The sequence below is a fragment of the Poecilia reticulata genome, chromosome 1, assembly GCF_904066995.2.
Source record: "Poecilia reticulata chromosome 1, P_reticulata-male-v2, whole genome shotgun sequence".
Lineage (NCBI taxonomy): Eukaryota > Metazoa > Chordata > Actinopteri > Cyprinodontiformes > Poeciliidae > Poecilia > Poecilia reticulata.
Window position 1 is genome coordinate 21061323 of NC_088830.1, and position 12646 is coordinate 21073968.

The 12646-nt window shown below is 40.2% G+C and overlaps 1 long non-coding RNA gene across 1 annotated transcript; it reads left to right on the forward strand.

The window, feature by feature from the left end:
• Positions 1–11: 11 nt before the first annotated feature.
• LOC145552174 (uncharacterized) lies at positions 12–9997 on the forward strand. Its single transcript, XR_014088126.1, has 2 exons — positions 12–197; positions 2010–9997. It is a non-coding gene; the product is annotated as an uncharacterized LOC145552174 (long non-coding RNA).
• Positions 9998–12646: the final 2649 nt, after the last annotated feature.

Genomic DNA, 12646 nt, shown 5'->3' on the forward strand with positions numbered 1-12646 from the left:
ATCCTTCTCACTTTGCCGCTCCACTCCATTTCAAAAGAGCAGAACAAATTTTTATGTTTTTTGAACAATAACAATTTTTGTTGCTAATCTGTTGCTAAGAGATGAGTGTGTTTACTGGTAACCAAGTGCCACGAAATGAACTTCAGATGTTTACTTTTGCGAAATTTGTCAACGGTAAATGTCTTGTATCTAATCAGGTAAGCGTTATTTCGAAAGAGCTTTTGTTTTATAAACTACTTGTTATTAATTTGGTTTTAAGAGATAAGCGGGGGTTTTTTCTGTTAACGAACTGCCACGAAGTATAAATCGAAATGTTTACTTTTGTGTTGAATGTGTGTTTAAAATATTTGCCGCTAATGCAAAAAAAAACAAACAACTTTTCTGCAAAATTCACCAACTGCACAATTCTTGTTAGTGTAAAATAAGTGGTATTTCAAAAGAGCGGAAGAAATATTTTTTATCAATAAGAATATTTGTTGCTAGCTGTTAATCTGTTGCTAAGAGATAATCGCGTTAACCAAGTTCCACAAAGTTCCATAAAGTAAACATCTGAGAGAGAGAGAGAGCAGAAGAAATCCTATGTTTTTTGAACAATAACAATTTTTGTTGCTAATCTGTTGCTAAGAGATGAGTGGTTTACTGGTGACCAAGTGCCACGAAGTGAACTTCAGATTTTTACTTTTGCGAAATTTGCCATATAATATATATATATATATATATATATATATATATATATATATATATATATATATATATATATATATATATATATATATATAAACATATATATATAATATATCTACCACTAATGACAAAAAGAACTAAATTTTCTGAAAAATTCACCAACTACACAATTGTTAAGTATAAAATAAGTGGTATTTCAAAAGAGCAGAAGAAATGTTTTTTGAACAAAAACAATATTTGTTATTAATCTGTTAAGAGATGAGTGTGTATACTGGTAACCTAGTGTCATGAACTGTTGCTAAAAAGCAGAGCACAAACATTTCTAATGTAACTATTGCCCACATTAAAAGTAGGCTTTTTCCTAAAATAAGCTTTTTAGCTATTTTGTTTATTCATTAACCATGTTTAGCACACTGAATGGAGGAAGTCAATGTAAGACAACATGCTAGTTATAGCCCACATGCCACTGGCTGCATTTAGGCTAATATTACTATTATTCGATCTTGATATTGTTTTGTGTTTTGTGATACCAAGTATAGGCTACAGAACAAAGACAGAAATATTTACAGAAAGAGATGTTTAAGCAGAATCATTGCAAAGGCAGAAATGAGGGGGAAAAAAACACCATTTATCTTTTATTTATCTAACTTTTATTTATCACCATTTATCCAACTCCTAGAACTGGCTTTAATTCTTGAGTTAAAGGAATTCTATTAAAAAACAGAAACACCTGCTTTAAAAGCAGACTTAAATGTTCCTTTCTGTGAGCACCCTATGTATCATCTGATATTGTTCGGACAGGTTCAGATCTGATATCACTTGCCTTGTTAAATTTCCTGTTCCCAAGTTCTCTGACGAGGCCCAGAAATTTGATAACGAGTCAGATTTCTAAGTTTTAAAATGTTATCAGAAAGGTAGAAAGTTTGCAAATTATTTTCCTTACACTTTACAGTTATGCAGTACTTTGTGTTGATCAGAAGTAATCATCTTTGTTGTAAAATATCCTGGAATTTGTGGCTGCAGCATTGCAAATGCTAGAAATAGTTATGGGATGTGAGCACTTCTGCACATCATGGTGCTTGTTAGAGAGCCCTAAATATTGTATGTTTATGTTATTTCCCTCAGTTACTCAACATATACTGTTACAGAAACTCAGTTTCAGTGTTGGGGTCACATTGTATTTGGGAAATGTTTGATAGAAAAAAATAATGTAGTTTACTGCTAGGTGAAACGCTAGTTAAAATCAAATCTACTTAGAAATACTCAGACAATATGTATATATATTTATTCATATTTATATAAATTCCCTTCTCACCCTTCCGCAGGTGGACTCTTTCATCGTCTGACCTCTACCAGAGGCCTGGGAGTTTGAGGGTTCTGCGCAGTATCTTGGCTGTGCCTAGAACCTGACATTTCTGGACTGAGATGTCTGACACTGTTCCTGGGATCTGTTTTAGCCACTGCTCCAGTTTGGGGGTGACTGCCCCGAGGGCCCCGATGACCACAGGCACTACCACAGGTCCCTGTGCTCCTCGGCCCCAGGGTGAATCCTAGCAACCTGCGGTCTCTTTGCCGGGAGCACCGGACGCCACCTGATGGTGTAGACCCGCCGATTTCTGCCAGGATAGGTTTGGTAAATGCCAGGTCGCTGACAAATAAAACTTTCGTCATTAGGGATTTCTTTTCCTCTTATTGATTGGATGTTTTATTAACAGAATCATGGTCAAGTGGTTTGGTGGCTCCAGCATTTTTAATAAACTTGTACTGCGGAACTGCGGCTATTTTAATGCTCCAAGGATGTCGGGGTCCGGTGGAGGAATAGTGACTGTTTTTAAAAGCAGTTTTACTTGTAAACAGTTGCCTCTGGCCTCGTTTAGTAGCTTTGAGATCAGCCTATTTGAACTCGGCAGCTCTCACACTGTGCTGTGTGCGGCGGTCTATCGGCCACCGAAGTACAACAAAAACTTTATAAATGACTTTTCTGATTTCCTGGCTGATATCATGCCAAGGTATGACCGAGTTCTCATTGTTGGTGATTTCAATATTCTTGTCTGTCGTCCTACTTCACCTATGGCTCAGTCATTTCTTAAGGTTACCAATTCTTTTAATTTTGTGCAGTCTGTGACTGGTGCTACCCATGAGCATGGTCACAGTCTTGATCTGGTTTTATCTTATGGTCTACCAGTTTGTAATTTAGTGACTCATAATTTTCAGACCATATGCCTGTTTTGAGATAACGCTGTCCTGTGCTAAAGCATGCACTGCAGCTCGGTTCTATCGTGTTCTTAACCCTGCTGGTCAGTTTTCTTCTGTTTTTAATCAATTTATTGGTGTATAAAGCGCTTCATAAATAAAGTTGGTATGGGATGGTATGGTACTGTGGTCTTCACCTTCCAGGCCTTTTCCAGTTCCTCTCTGAGGCCCTGGTATTTCTCAATTTTCTCGTGCTCCTTTTTCCTGATGTAGTCACTTGGTACTGCTACATCCACCACAGCGGCTTTCCTCTGTTGTTTATCCACCACCACAATGTCCGGTTGGTTCGTCCTTACCATTTTGTCTGTCTGGATCTGGAAGTCCCACAGGATCTTAGCTCAGTTATTCTCCACCACCTTTGGGGGTGTTCCCCACTTTGATCTTCCAGTCCATATTCTGCAGATGTTTATGTACACTATGCCTGCTACTTGGTTATGTCGTTCATGTACGCTTTCCCTGCCAGCATCTTGCACCCTGCTGTTATGTGCTGGACTGTCTCAGGGGCCTCCTTGCACAACCTACACCTTGGATCTTGTCTGGTGTGATAGATCTGAGCCTCTATTGCTCTGGTGTTTAGGGCCTGTTCTTGTGCAGCCAGGATGAGTGCCTCTGTGCTGTCCTTGAGTCCAGCTTTTTCCAGCCATTGGTATGATTTCCTGATATCAACCACTTCAGTTATTTGTCGGTGGTTCATCCCATGTAGGGGCTTGTCCTCCCATGATGGTACCTCCAGTACCTCATCCTCTGTTCCCCATTGTCTGAGACATTTATTGAGCACATCGTCTGTTGAGACCTTGTCCTTGGTGTATTTATGGATCTTGGATGTTTCATCCTGGACAGGGCTCTCTAGTCCTCTGCCTCTTTCCTTGCGGCTAGTCTCAGGGTGCTGGATTTGGGGTGGGACCCTCCATGCATTGTTAGTAGCTTCTGAGTCTTAACATCCGTGGTGTTCATCTCCTCCTTTGGCCAGCTAATTATTTATTTATGTATTTATTTTTATTTCTAACAGACAGAAAAGACAATCAAGAAAGAAAAAAAATAGAATGTAACAGACTACAGAAATAAGAGGTAAAACAAATTATTATGCCTAAATGACATGCAAATTTTATATTTTCTGTTTGAAAAGGAGCAGGTAGAAGATGTAATATCTTATAATGTCCTGCCCCTTTCATACTTATCAAATTATAATCAATTAACTGTCAAAACATCAAAACGAGACAACTTGTTTCCATTTTACATGACATTTAAAGATGTCCCATTATTTAAACAGTATTTATATCATCAATAGTATTTACAGACTTTAAAACAGTCATCTTATAGAACATATTTTGCAATAAGCTCCTTTTTAATCAGTTTTTTAAGCTGGTTTATATTTCTACTTTTTTGAACTCATCATTCAATCCATTCTATACATCTACTCCACGCACCGATAAACAAAAACTCTGCATGGTTGTTCTAATAAATTGTTTTTTAAAATGTCCTTCACCTCTTAAATTATAACCGCCCTCTCTGTCACAAAACATTTTCTGTATATTGGGTGGAAGTTGCTGATTTCTGACCTTAAACATGAATTGTACAGTTTTAATATTTCAGTATTCTGGGACCTTGCTGCTCAGCTTGGGTTCCCCAAGGTTCAGTTTTGGGCCCACTCCTCTTTTTACTGTATATGCGCCCAATAGGTTTTATTTTAAATCGCCACAGTAAAAGATTCCAAAAAGGTTTGGTTCCCTCAATTTAGAAAACTCAAGAAATCACCTGCCTTATTTACCTTCTTTGCGGCTTGTGTTTAGTCAGAATGCTAGATTTGGGGTGGAGCCCTCCATGCATGGTTAGTAGTTTCAGAGTCTTAACATCCGTGGTGTTTATCTCCTCCTTCTGCCAGCTAGTTATTCCTACAGGGTCTCTGATTATTGGTAAGGCATAGCTGTTTATTGCACTGATCTTCTTCGTGCCATTGAGCTGGTTTCTCAGGACTTGCCTTACTCGTTGGAGGTATTTGGCTGTGACTCCTTTCCTTGTGACTTCATTCAGGTTGCCATTTGTTGTGGTATTCCCAGGTACTTGTAACTGTCCTCAATGTCTGCTATTGTTCCTTCTGGGAGAGACCCCTTCTGGAAATGACATCCCAATGTCAGTGCTGTAGATCCTGGTGGTGTGTATTAGTGAGTCGATGTCTCTCTCACTCTTGGCGTACAGTTTGATGTCATCCATGTAGAGGAGGGTTAGGGTAACATTAATGGTGGCCCCATTCTTGAGTCGGTATCCGTAGCCAGTCTTGTTGGTGATTTGGCTGAGGGGGTTCAGATTCAGAACAGCAGTGGACACTTGTGCAAGTGGTTTGCAGTTTGCATTATATATAAATTTAAAAAAAATTAAAACTGCAACTGCAACTGCAAACCAATTGTGCAAGTGGTTTGCAGTACATATTTTAAAAAATAAATAAATAAATAAAAAACTGCCCTGCAACAGACTGGCGACCTGTCCAGGGTGTACCCCGCCTCTCGCCCAGAACGTTAGCTGGAGATAGGCACCAGCACCCCTCCCAACCCCACTAAGGGACAAGGGTGTAAAGAAAATGGATGGATGGATAAAAAACTGCAACTGCAAACCAATTGTGCAAGTGGTTTGCAGTATACATTTAATAAATAAATAAAAAACTGCCCTGCGACAGACTGGCGACCTGTGCAGGGTGACCCCGCCTCTCGCCCGGAACGTTAGCTGGAGATAGGTACCAGCACCCCTTCCAACTCCACTAAGGGACAAGGGTGTAAGAAAATGAATGAATGAATGAATGAATGAATGAATGGATGGATGGATGGATGGATGGATGGATGGATGGATGGATGGATGGATGGATGGATGGATGGATGGATGGATGGATGGATGGATGGATGGATGGATGGATGGATGGATGGATGGATGGAACTGCAAACCTGCAACTGCAAACCAATTGTGCAGTTTGCAGTATATATATATATTAAAAAATAAATAAATAAAATAAAAAATGTTAAAAAAAAACCTGCAACTGCAAACCACTTGCACAAGTGTCAATCAAATGGGGTAGAAATCAAAAACTCTGGAAAGAATCATAATTCTTTCCAGGAGATGCTCTGTCCCACTGCTGTTCTGCATAGGTCTGAATCCCCTCAGCCAAATCATCAACGCGAGCCATCCCGTCCTTCCAAACAGACTCCAGGATGGTGGCTCATGGGATCCTCCCGGTCAGAGCCGTCATGCACTCCCGCAACATCTGCCCCCGACCCGGAGTCGGTTAGGCACCTTCTGTGGGAGTGCAGCGCTGCTGTGGACCTGTGGGCAAAGACCGGCTCCTTGCAATTCCCATACTTGCCAGCAAGGGAGGTCCTCGACACGCAGCTAGTGCTGCACGGGGTGAGTCACCGGAAAACAGCAAAAAAAGACTTCATGGAGATGTGGCTCACCCTAGCCACCATATGGACTTCCAGAAACTTGCTGGTAAGCAGGCGCAGGCAGATGACCCCCTCCCCCTCCGTGGCTATGATCCAAATGGTGGCAAAAAAAAGAAAAACATACAGAGCTGTAGCTCAAGGACACAGCCACAAAGAAGAATCGCCTGCACCTCTTTGGACGAAGGAGCCGGCGCTCCACGGACAGAGGTCCCAGCAGCGGCGGCCTGGCTCTCCGGGTGAGGCAGGTGGGAAGGAGCAATGGGGGCCCCTCTGAGCACCATCGCTGTTTGGAAGAACGGGATGGCTCCAAACTTCAACCAGACTGGCCACGGATACCAACTCAAGAATACAACCACCAAAAGTCTCCTCCTCTACATGGATGGCATCAAGCTGTACGCCAAGAGCGAGCGAGACATCGACTCACTGATCCGCACCACCAGGACCTACAGCACTGACATTGGGATGTCATTCAGACTAGAGAAGTGTGGCGGATGATTACAAAGAGAGGGAAGGTCATCCACACAGAAGGGGTCTCACTCCCAGAAGGAACAATAGCAGACATTGAGGACAGTTACAAATACCTGGGAATACCACAAGCAAATGGCAACCTGAATGAAGTCACAAGGAAAGGAGCCACAGCCAAATACCTCCAACGAATAAGGCAAGTCCTGAGAAGCCAGCTTAATGGCAAGAACAAGATCTGTGCGATAAACAGCTATGCCTTACCAGTAATCAGAGACCCTGCAGGAATAATCAGCTGGCCAAAGGAGGAGATGAAGATCACCGATGTTAAGACACTCAGAAACTACTGACCATGCATGGAGGGTTCCACCCCAAATCCATCATTCTGACTAAACACGAGTCATAGGGAAGGTAAATAAGGCAGGTGATTCCTTGAGTTTTCTAAATTGAGGGAACCAAACCTTTTTGGAATCCTAAAGACCTTTATTGGAAATAAATGCCCTTCTTAGAGGATTAAGAGGCAGAGCGACCACAAAGTTGATTTGTTGGATTCTGTGAAGATGTTTGCAGTCTAAAGAAGATATGCCACCCAATTCAAGAAGAATGGGTCTAAGTCAGTGGTTCTTAACCTGGGTTCGATCGAACCCCAGGGATTCGGTGAGTCGGTCTCAGGGGTTCGGCGGAGCCTCTGCCGCGGAGGTAAAGACGCACTTGTGTTAAGTCGTGATGACGCCCCGCTTTGCCATCACTTGCTGCAGAGGATCACGTTACATTGCTTAGCTAATCAGTGCTGCAGAGGAGCACTGATTGAAGGAGTTCCACTCTCAGCATGGATTTGAACTTGTGTCTTTAATTACTTCAGCAAAGCTCACAGTTTTTACCAAATACTGTAGCTTTCGGTGTACTTCTAAATCTGCTCCTTAGTCGCATCTTTTCGGGGTTGGTACTGCCTCTGGTGGTGTGTGGGTGGTTACACAGCTAATATAATTACATTACTAAATCAGAATACCACAAAGTATTTTGTGTGTCGGGGGGGTAAGAAGGGTTCGGTGAATGCGCATATGCAACTGGGGGGTTCGGTACCTTAAAAAAGGTTAAGAACCACTGGTCTAAGTGGTTCCAGCACGCAATCTCCTCCTCAGGGTGAATTGTTTGGAATTAAATGCTGAACATAAATCTTTTGTTGATAAATTACAGGCCTTAATATGTTTAATTTTTCTTTCGTGTGTTTGAATAAATACATTTTAAAAAAAATTCTTAAAAGGATCAATCAATTAATTAATTTTATTTATTAGGGACTCTTTCATACTAAAAGCAGCTCTAAGTATCATGAAGTTGAGGTGAGGCGGTGAGAGAAAACGCAGACGAAGCCCAGGGTGTAGATAGATGAATGATGATGAATATTTAATGATGAGAAGCTCACAACAGTCCAGGAACTGGCAGCATGGCAGAAACGGAGGCTAAGCTCATACCGGTAGCAACAGAGCAGCTGGAACTAGAGCTAACGTCGACTCAGGACAAACAGTTCAACTGACGACGACTAATTGTACAGACTCTCAGGACTTAACAGTCCAACTGAGTAGACTGACTAAAGGTCAACCACGAACGACATACGACAAGTGTCTGACAAAGAACAGGGACAACAGGTGGGCTTAAATACACAGAGGGTAATTAGGGAGACTAGACATATCTGGGAACAATCAAGACGGCACAGAGGCTCACAGGGGAAAACAGATCCAGACACAGAAAAACCTCAAAACTAAATACACAGAAAAACAGATCCTCACACTAAGAGCTGTACGAACAATTAGCCCTCAGGTTTCTCTGACAAACTGTTCCACAAAAAGGAGCCATAATACTGGATGGATAATAAATGACTAAAACTATATGATCACGTAAAAGGTTAAAATAAGATTCATAAATATATATGTATGTAACAAGGAAAATGACAAAACAAACCCTAATTGATTTCTATTTGCTTTTTCTCTTTCTCTCTGTCTGAGCCTCGCGCGGTGCATCTGACCTCTGACCTCAACTCCTCCCGTCTGCCCTCCCATGGACCAGATGATGTCCCTCCTACAAAACCAGCCGATGAAAATGATCAAGAAGATCTGGAGGATCAAGAAGACAGAAAAGACCTCCATCACCTCCAGGGGACAACTGTCAGTCTCCTGTTGGGTATTTGGACTGAAAACTGTGTGAGACTGAGCTTTAACAACCTCCGCTGGTCTGCTGTCCAGTATCAGCGTAGAGGAAGAAAAGCTAAACATGCTTCAGAGCTGTGAGAGAAGACGACTCTGAACTGTTGACGCTTGTTTCATCTGTGGACAACATGGACATTTCTTGAGGGACGATCTGGACAATCCAAAGATCCAACGCCAAAACCAGTTGGACTGACAGGAAGCCAGAGGAAAGAGACGGGGGAGGATTTGGCTAAAGCAACGCCGAGACCGAGTGGGGGAGAGGGGCGAGAAGGAAGGAACAACATGAATCCACATCAACCACTGTGAAGGACGACCTGTCTGTAACATCCATCTAGATCACGACTTTAAATCTGAAACAACAGAGCAACAGAGTGAGCAGCAAAACTTCATTCTACCAAGTATCAAATACTTCAACTTTTGACACCAAAGAGGACAACGTCCAGAGCAACAGCTAGTTTAGATGTTTCTGAAAGGCTCTCCACTCAAAGAACTATTGCTGGTCCACTGTCGAGTGACCGAAGCAGAGAGTGAAGATTTATACTTTTATGACAGGAGGTAACAAATCCTCCTGAGCAGGCGATCAGTGTTCCTGCTTCTACGCTTTACCTACTTTCCAGATGGAAAATCTGCGCTTTCTTGTTGGGTTTTGAACGGACACTTATCTATACCTTCACTGCACTAATGTATTTTTTTGTTTTGTTGGGTTTCCTAGAAAACACATGAAATTGGGTAGCTTAATTATGATCATTCTTAGTTGTTTGATTCCTACGTATGTTTAAGAGTTTAGAAATTCATTCTTCTAGACATAAGAGTAGTCGATTTAAAATTAACTTTAATGTGTGTAAAAGACTCATGTGTTGTCTCTGCCTGGCAGAGCTTTCCATCCAGAATTGCTTCATGATTGATTGTCCTGCAAGCTCTCTGTATTGTGCATAATTCATAAATAAACCTGATTGAGTGATTTTACCTGAACAGTGCTTGGTAAGTTTTTTTTCCACAACAATGGACAAAAACATTAAAGGCTCTCAAGTAAAAGGCGTGGCGGTTTTAGCTAATGTTGGACCCATGAGCCACATGCTAGCCTTAGCATATTAGCCTGCAAAAACTTTTATGCATCATCTTTTCAAAGAAAAATTAACCTGTAACCATATATGCGAGTAGTAAAGGCATACATGGCACATGAAAATATACTGAAGACTATAACTCACCTTTAAAGAAGCCCTGTTTCTTCCAATGGAAGCTTCCCGCACTTTACTGCGCATGCGCACCACTGAGCTGAAGCATTCACTCCAGTGACAAAAATAGTCAAATCCAGTTTACTCAAAATAATGTAGTCTTGTACTTTTCTCAGGCCAAACATGTACATTGCTCACATTACTTGAGTTGAATAAACAATTTAGTGAGACTTGAGTAAAGCATACAAACCTAATTTAAGTAAGAATAGGTATTGCCTTTTAGAGTGTTCTAGGCAAGGGCGTAGGAACGAGTCTGTCATTGGGGGGGACGCATATCGGAAACCTGACAGATCAGTAAATATTTTGAGCAGAAATGTCAAACAATTATGCCATCAACACATCAGTAATGCGTTACTCTAATCTGACCCTTGTTTCAGTAACAGGTATTCTAACACGTTACTATTTACAATCCAATAATCAGGATTCCAGGATGAACACTCACTTTAGCATTTTCCTCACAACTAGCAAGCTACATACTCTGGTAGCACAGACAGGTTAACAGATTCTGATATATCTTATTGGTCAAGACGTTTGATTATTGGTCAAAATGCACTGATATAAATTGACTTGCAGTTAAACTGGTTCTCCTTCTTTCTAAATCCAAAGTAAAAAGCAAATAATAAAATAGGACTCAGTTGTTTTAAACTCAATACAGCAGTTTGACCAACAAAAATAAAATCTAAAAAACAAGTTTTGTTCTTCTTGAACAACTCTAGATCAGTGCAACAGTTTGATCTATACAAAATAAATAAAAATGATACTTTTCACGTCTAACACCTTAGCTCCTCACTGTTAACTCAGTCTCACTTTCCAGCCCTGCATTCAGTAACTTACCAAACATGAGCCATAAAAAACACTGAAGCAAAAAGCCTAAATGTTTTTATTCTCCTGTCATTTTTAGCCTCAAACATTTAACTAAAAATATCTACGGATATGTGTTTCTGTCTCTGCCTCCCTCTGACTCTCTGCAGCCTGATGTTCCTGCATGGATTCATGGATTTACTACAGTAATTTACAGGATCAGAATGTGAACTAAATATAAAAAGTATGTTTTTATCATACAGAATGAGAATTTAAACGACTTCATTTTCAGATGTATACATTATTATACATCTCAACTCTTATTTACTTTGTAGCAAAAATTTTCACTAATTTATTTTTAAACCTCTCCTCAAGCACTTTTCTTATTGTCTCCAGTAATTAATATATTTTTTTATATAATTAATGAATATAATTTTTATATCTTCACACTCTGAAACTCCACCTGGCTCTCCTATGCCTGATCTTCTCATAATAAAATAATTTAACTTATTTAAAAATTAAAAACAGTTCATACATATTTCAATAAACTAAATGAAGACCTCACCAGAGCTTCTTCACCTTTCTTCAACATCATTCTAGCACTGCTGTTCTCTTAAATATCTAAATATAATATAATATATAAATACACGTTAAGTGGTCGAGTATGATCAGGTGTTGCTCACTTTAAATAATAAAAAGGCTCATTTCGCTGCTTTTTCAGTCTCATTCTAAATCATTGTGACTAGACTAGCTAACTTTTAAACAAAGTTAGCAGTAAAATTTTGGACATGTGACTATTCCAGAATTAAAACAGCTTAACCAAAAAGATTTAGTTCTATATATGAAAATAAACTGACAACAAGATGTTATAAACGAGCGATATTCATGGCAAAATTCCTGACAGATCGTTTACCTTATTCAAACTGAGTTTCTCTGACTCCTTCTGCTGCTGCCTTTACTGCACAGCTCTGCTAATGCGCTGTTGTGCGCCTTCAAAATAAAAGCATGCGAGTGGAAGATTTTAAAATTCTTCGCAACTGAGGTGAAATTATTGGGGGGGCGAATATGACTCTCTCCAATATTGGGGGGGGGACATGTCGCCCCCCCCCGCTTCCTACGCCTATGTCTGCCACCATTAAAAAGTGTGATGACCTTTAACTTGCCTTTTCAGCTGTTGGAGAAATCAATTAGTTTTCTGCTTTTAAATCTTTATTGACTTTCCAATCCTACCATACCTACTACATCCAAAATATTGAGCTATTTTAAATGTTTTGATCGACCTTTTTAATCAAACATTGGTTGGACAACATGATCACCGTTACAGGTTAGCTATAGATTTAATAAAAACAATTATTTTATCTGGATTAGGGATGCCTGTGTGGATTTGTTATATATTTAATCATATTGAACAAAAAAAAATCCTCAAATTTTATTCATAAATGCAAAACTTCAAATGTTTGGAGCTTTTGTTTTTGACTTTGTGGAAACTTGCGGGTTCCCAACAGCGTGCTTTGGGACACACAAAGAAACTGACATTTTTAACAAGTCCAGCAGCACGTCAAAACAGATGAGTAAACCT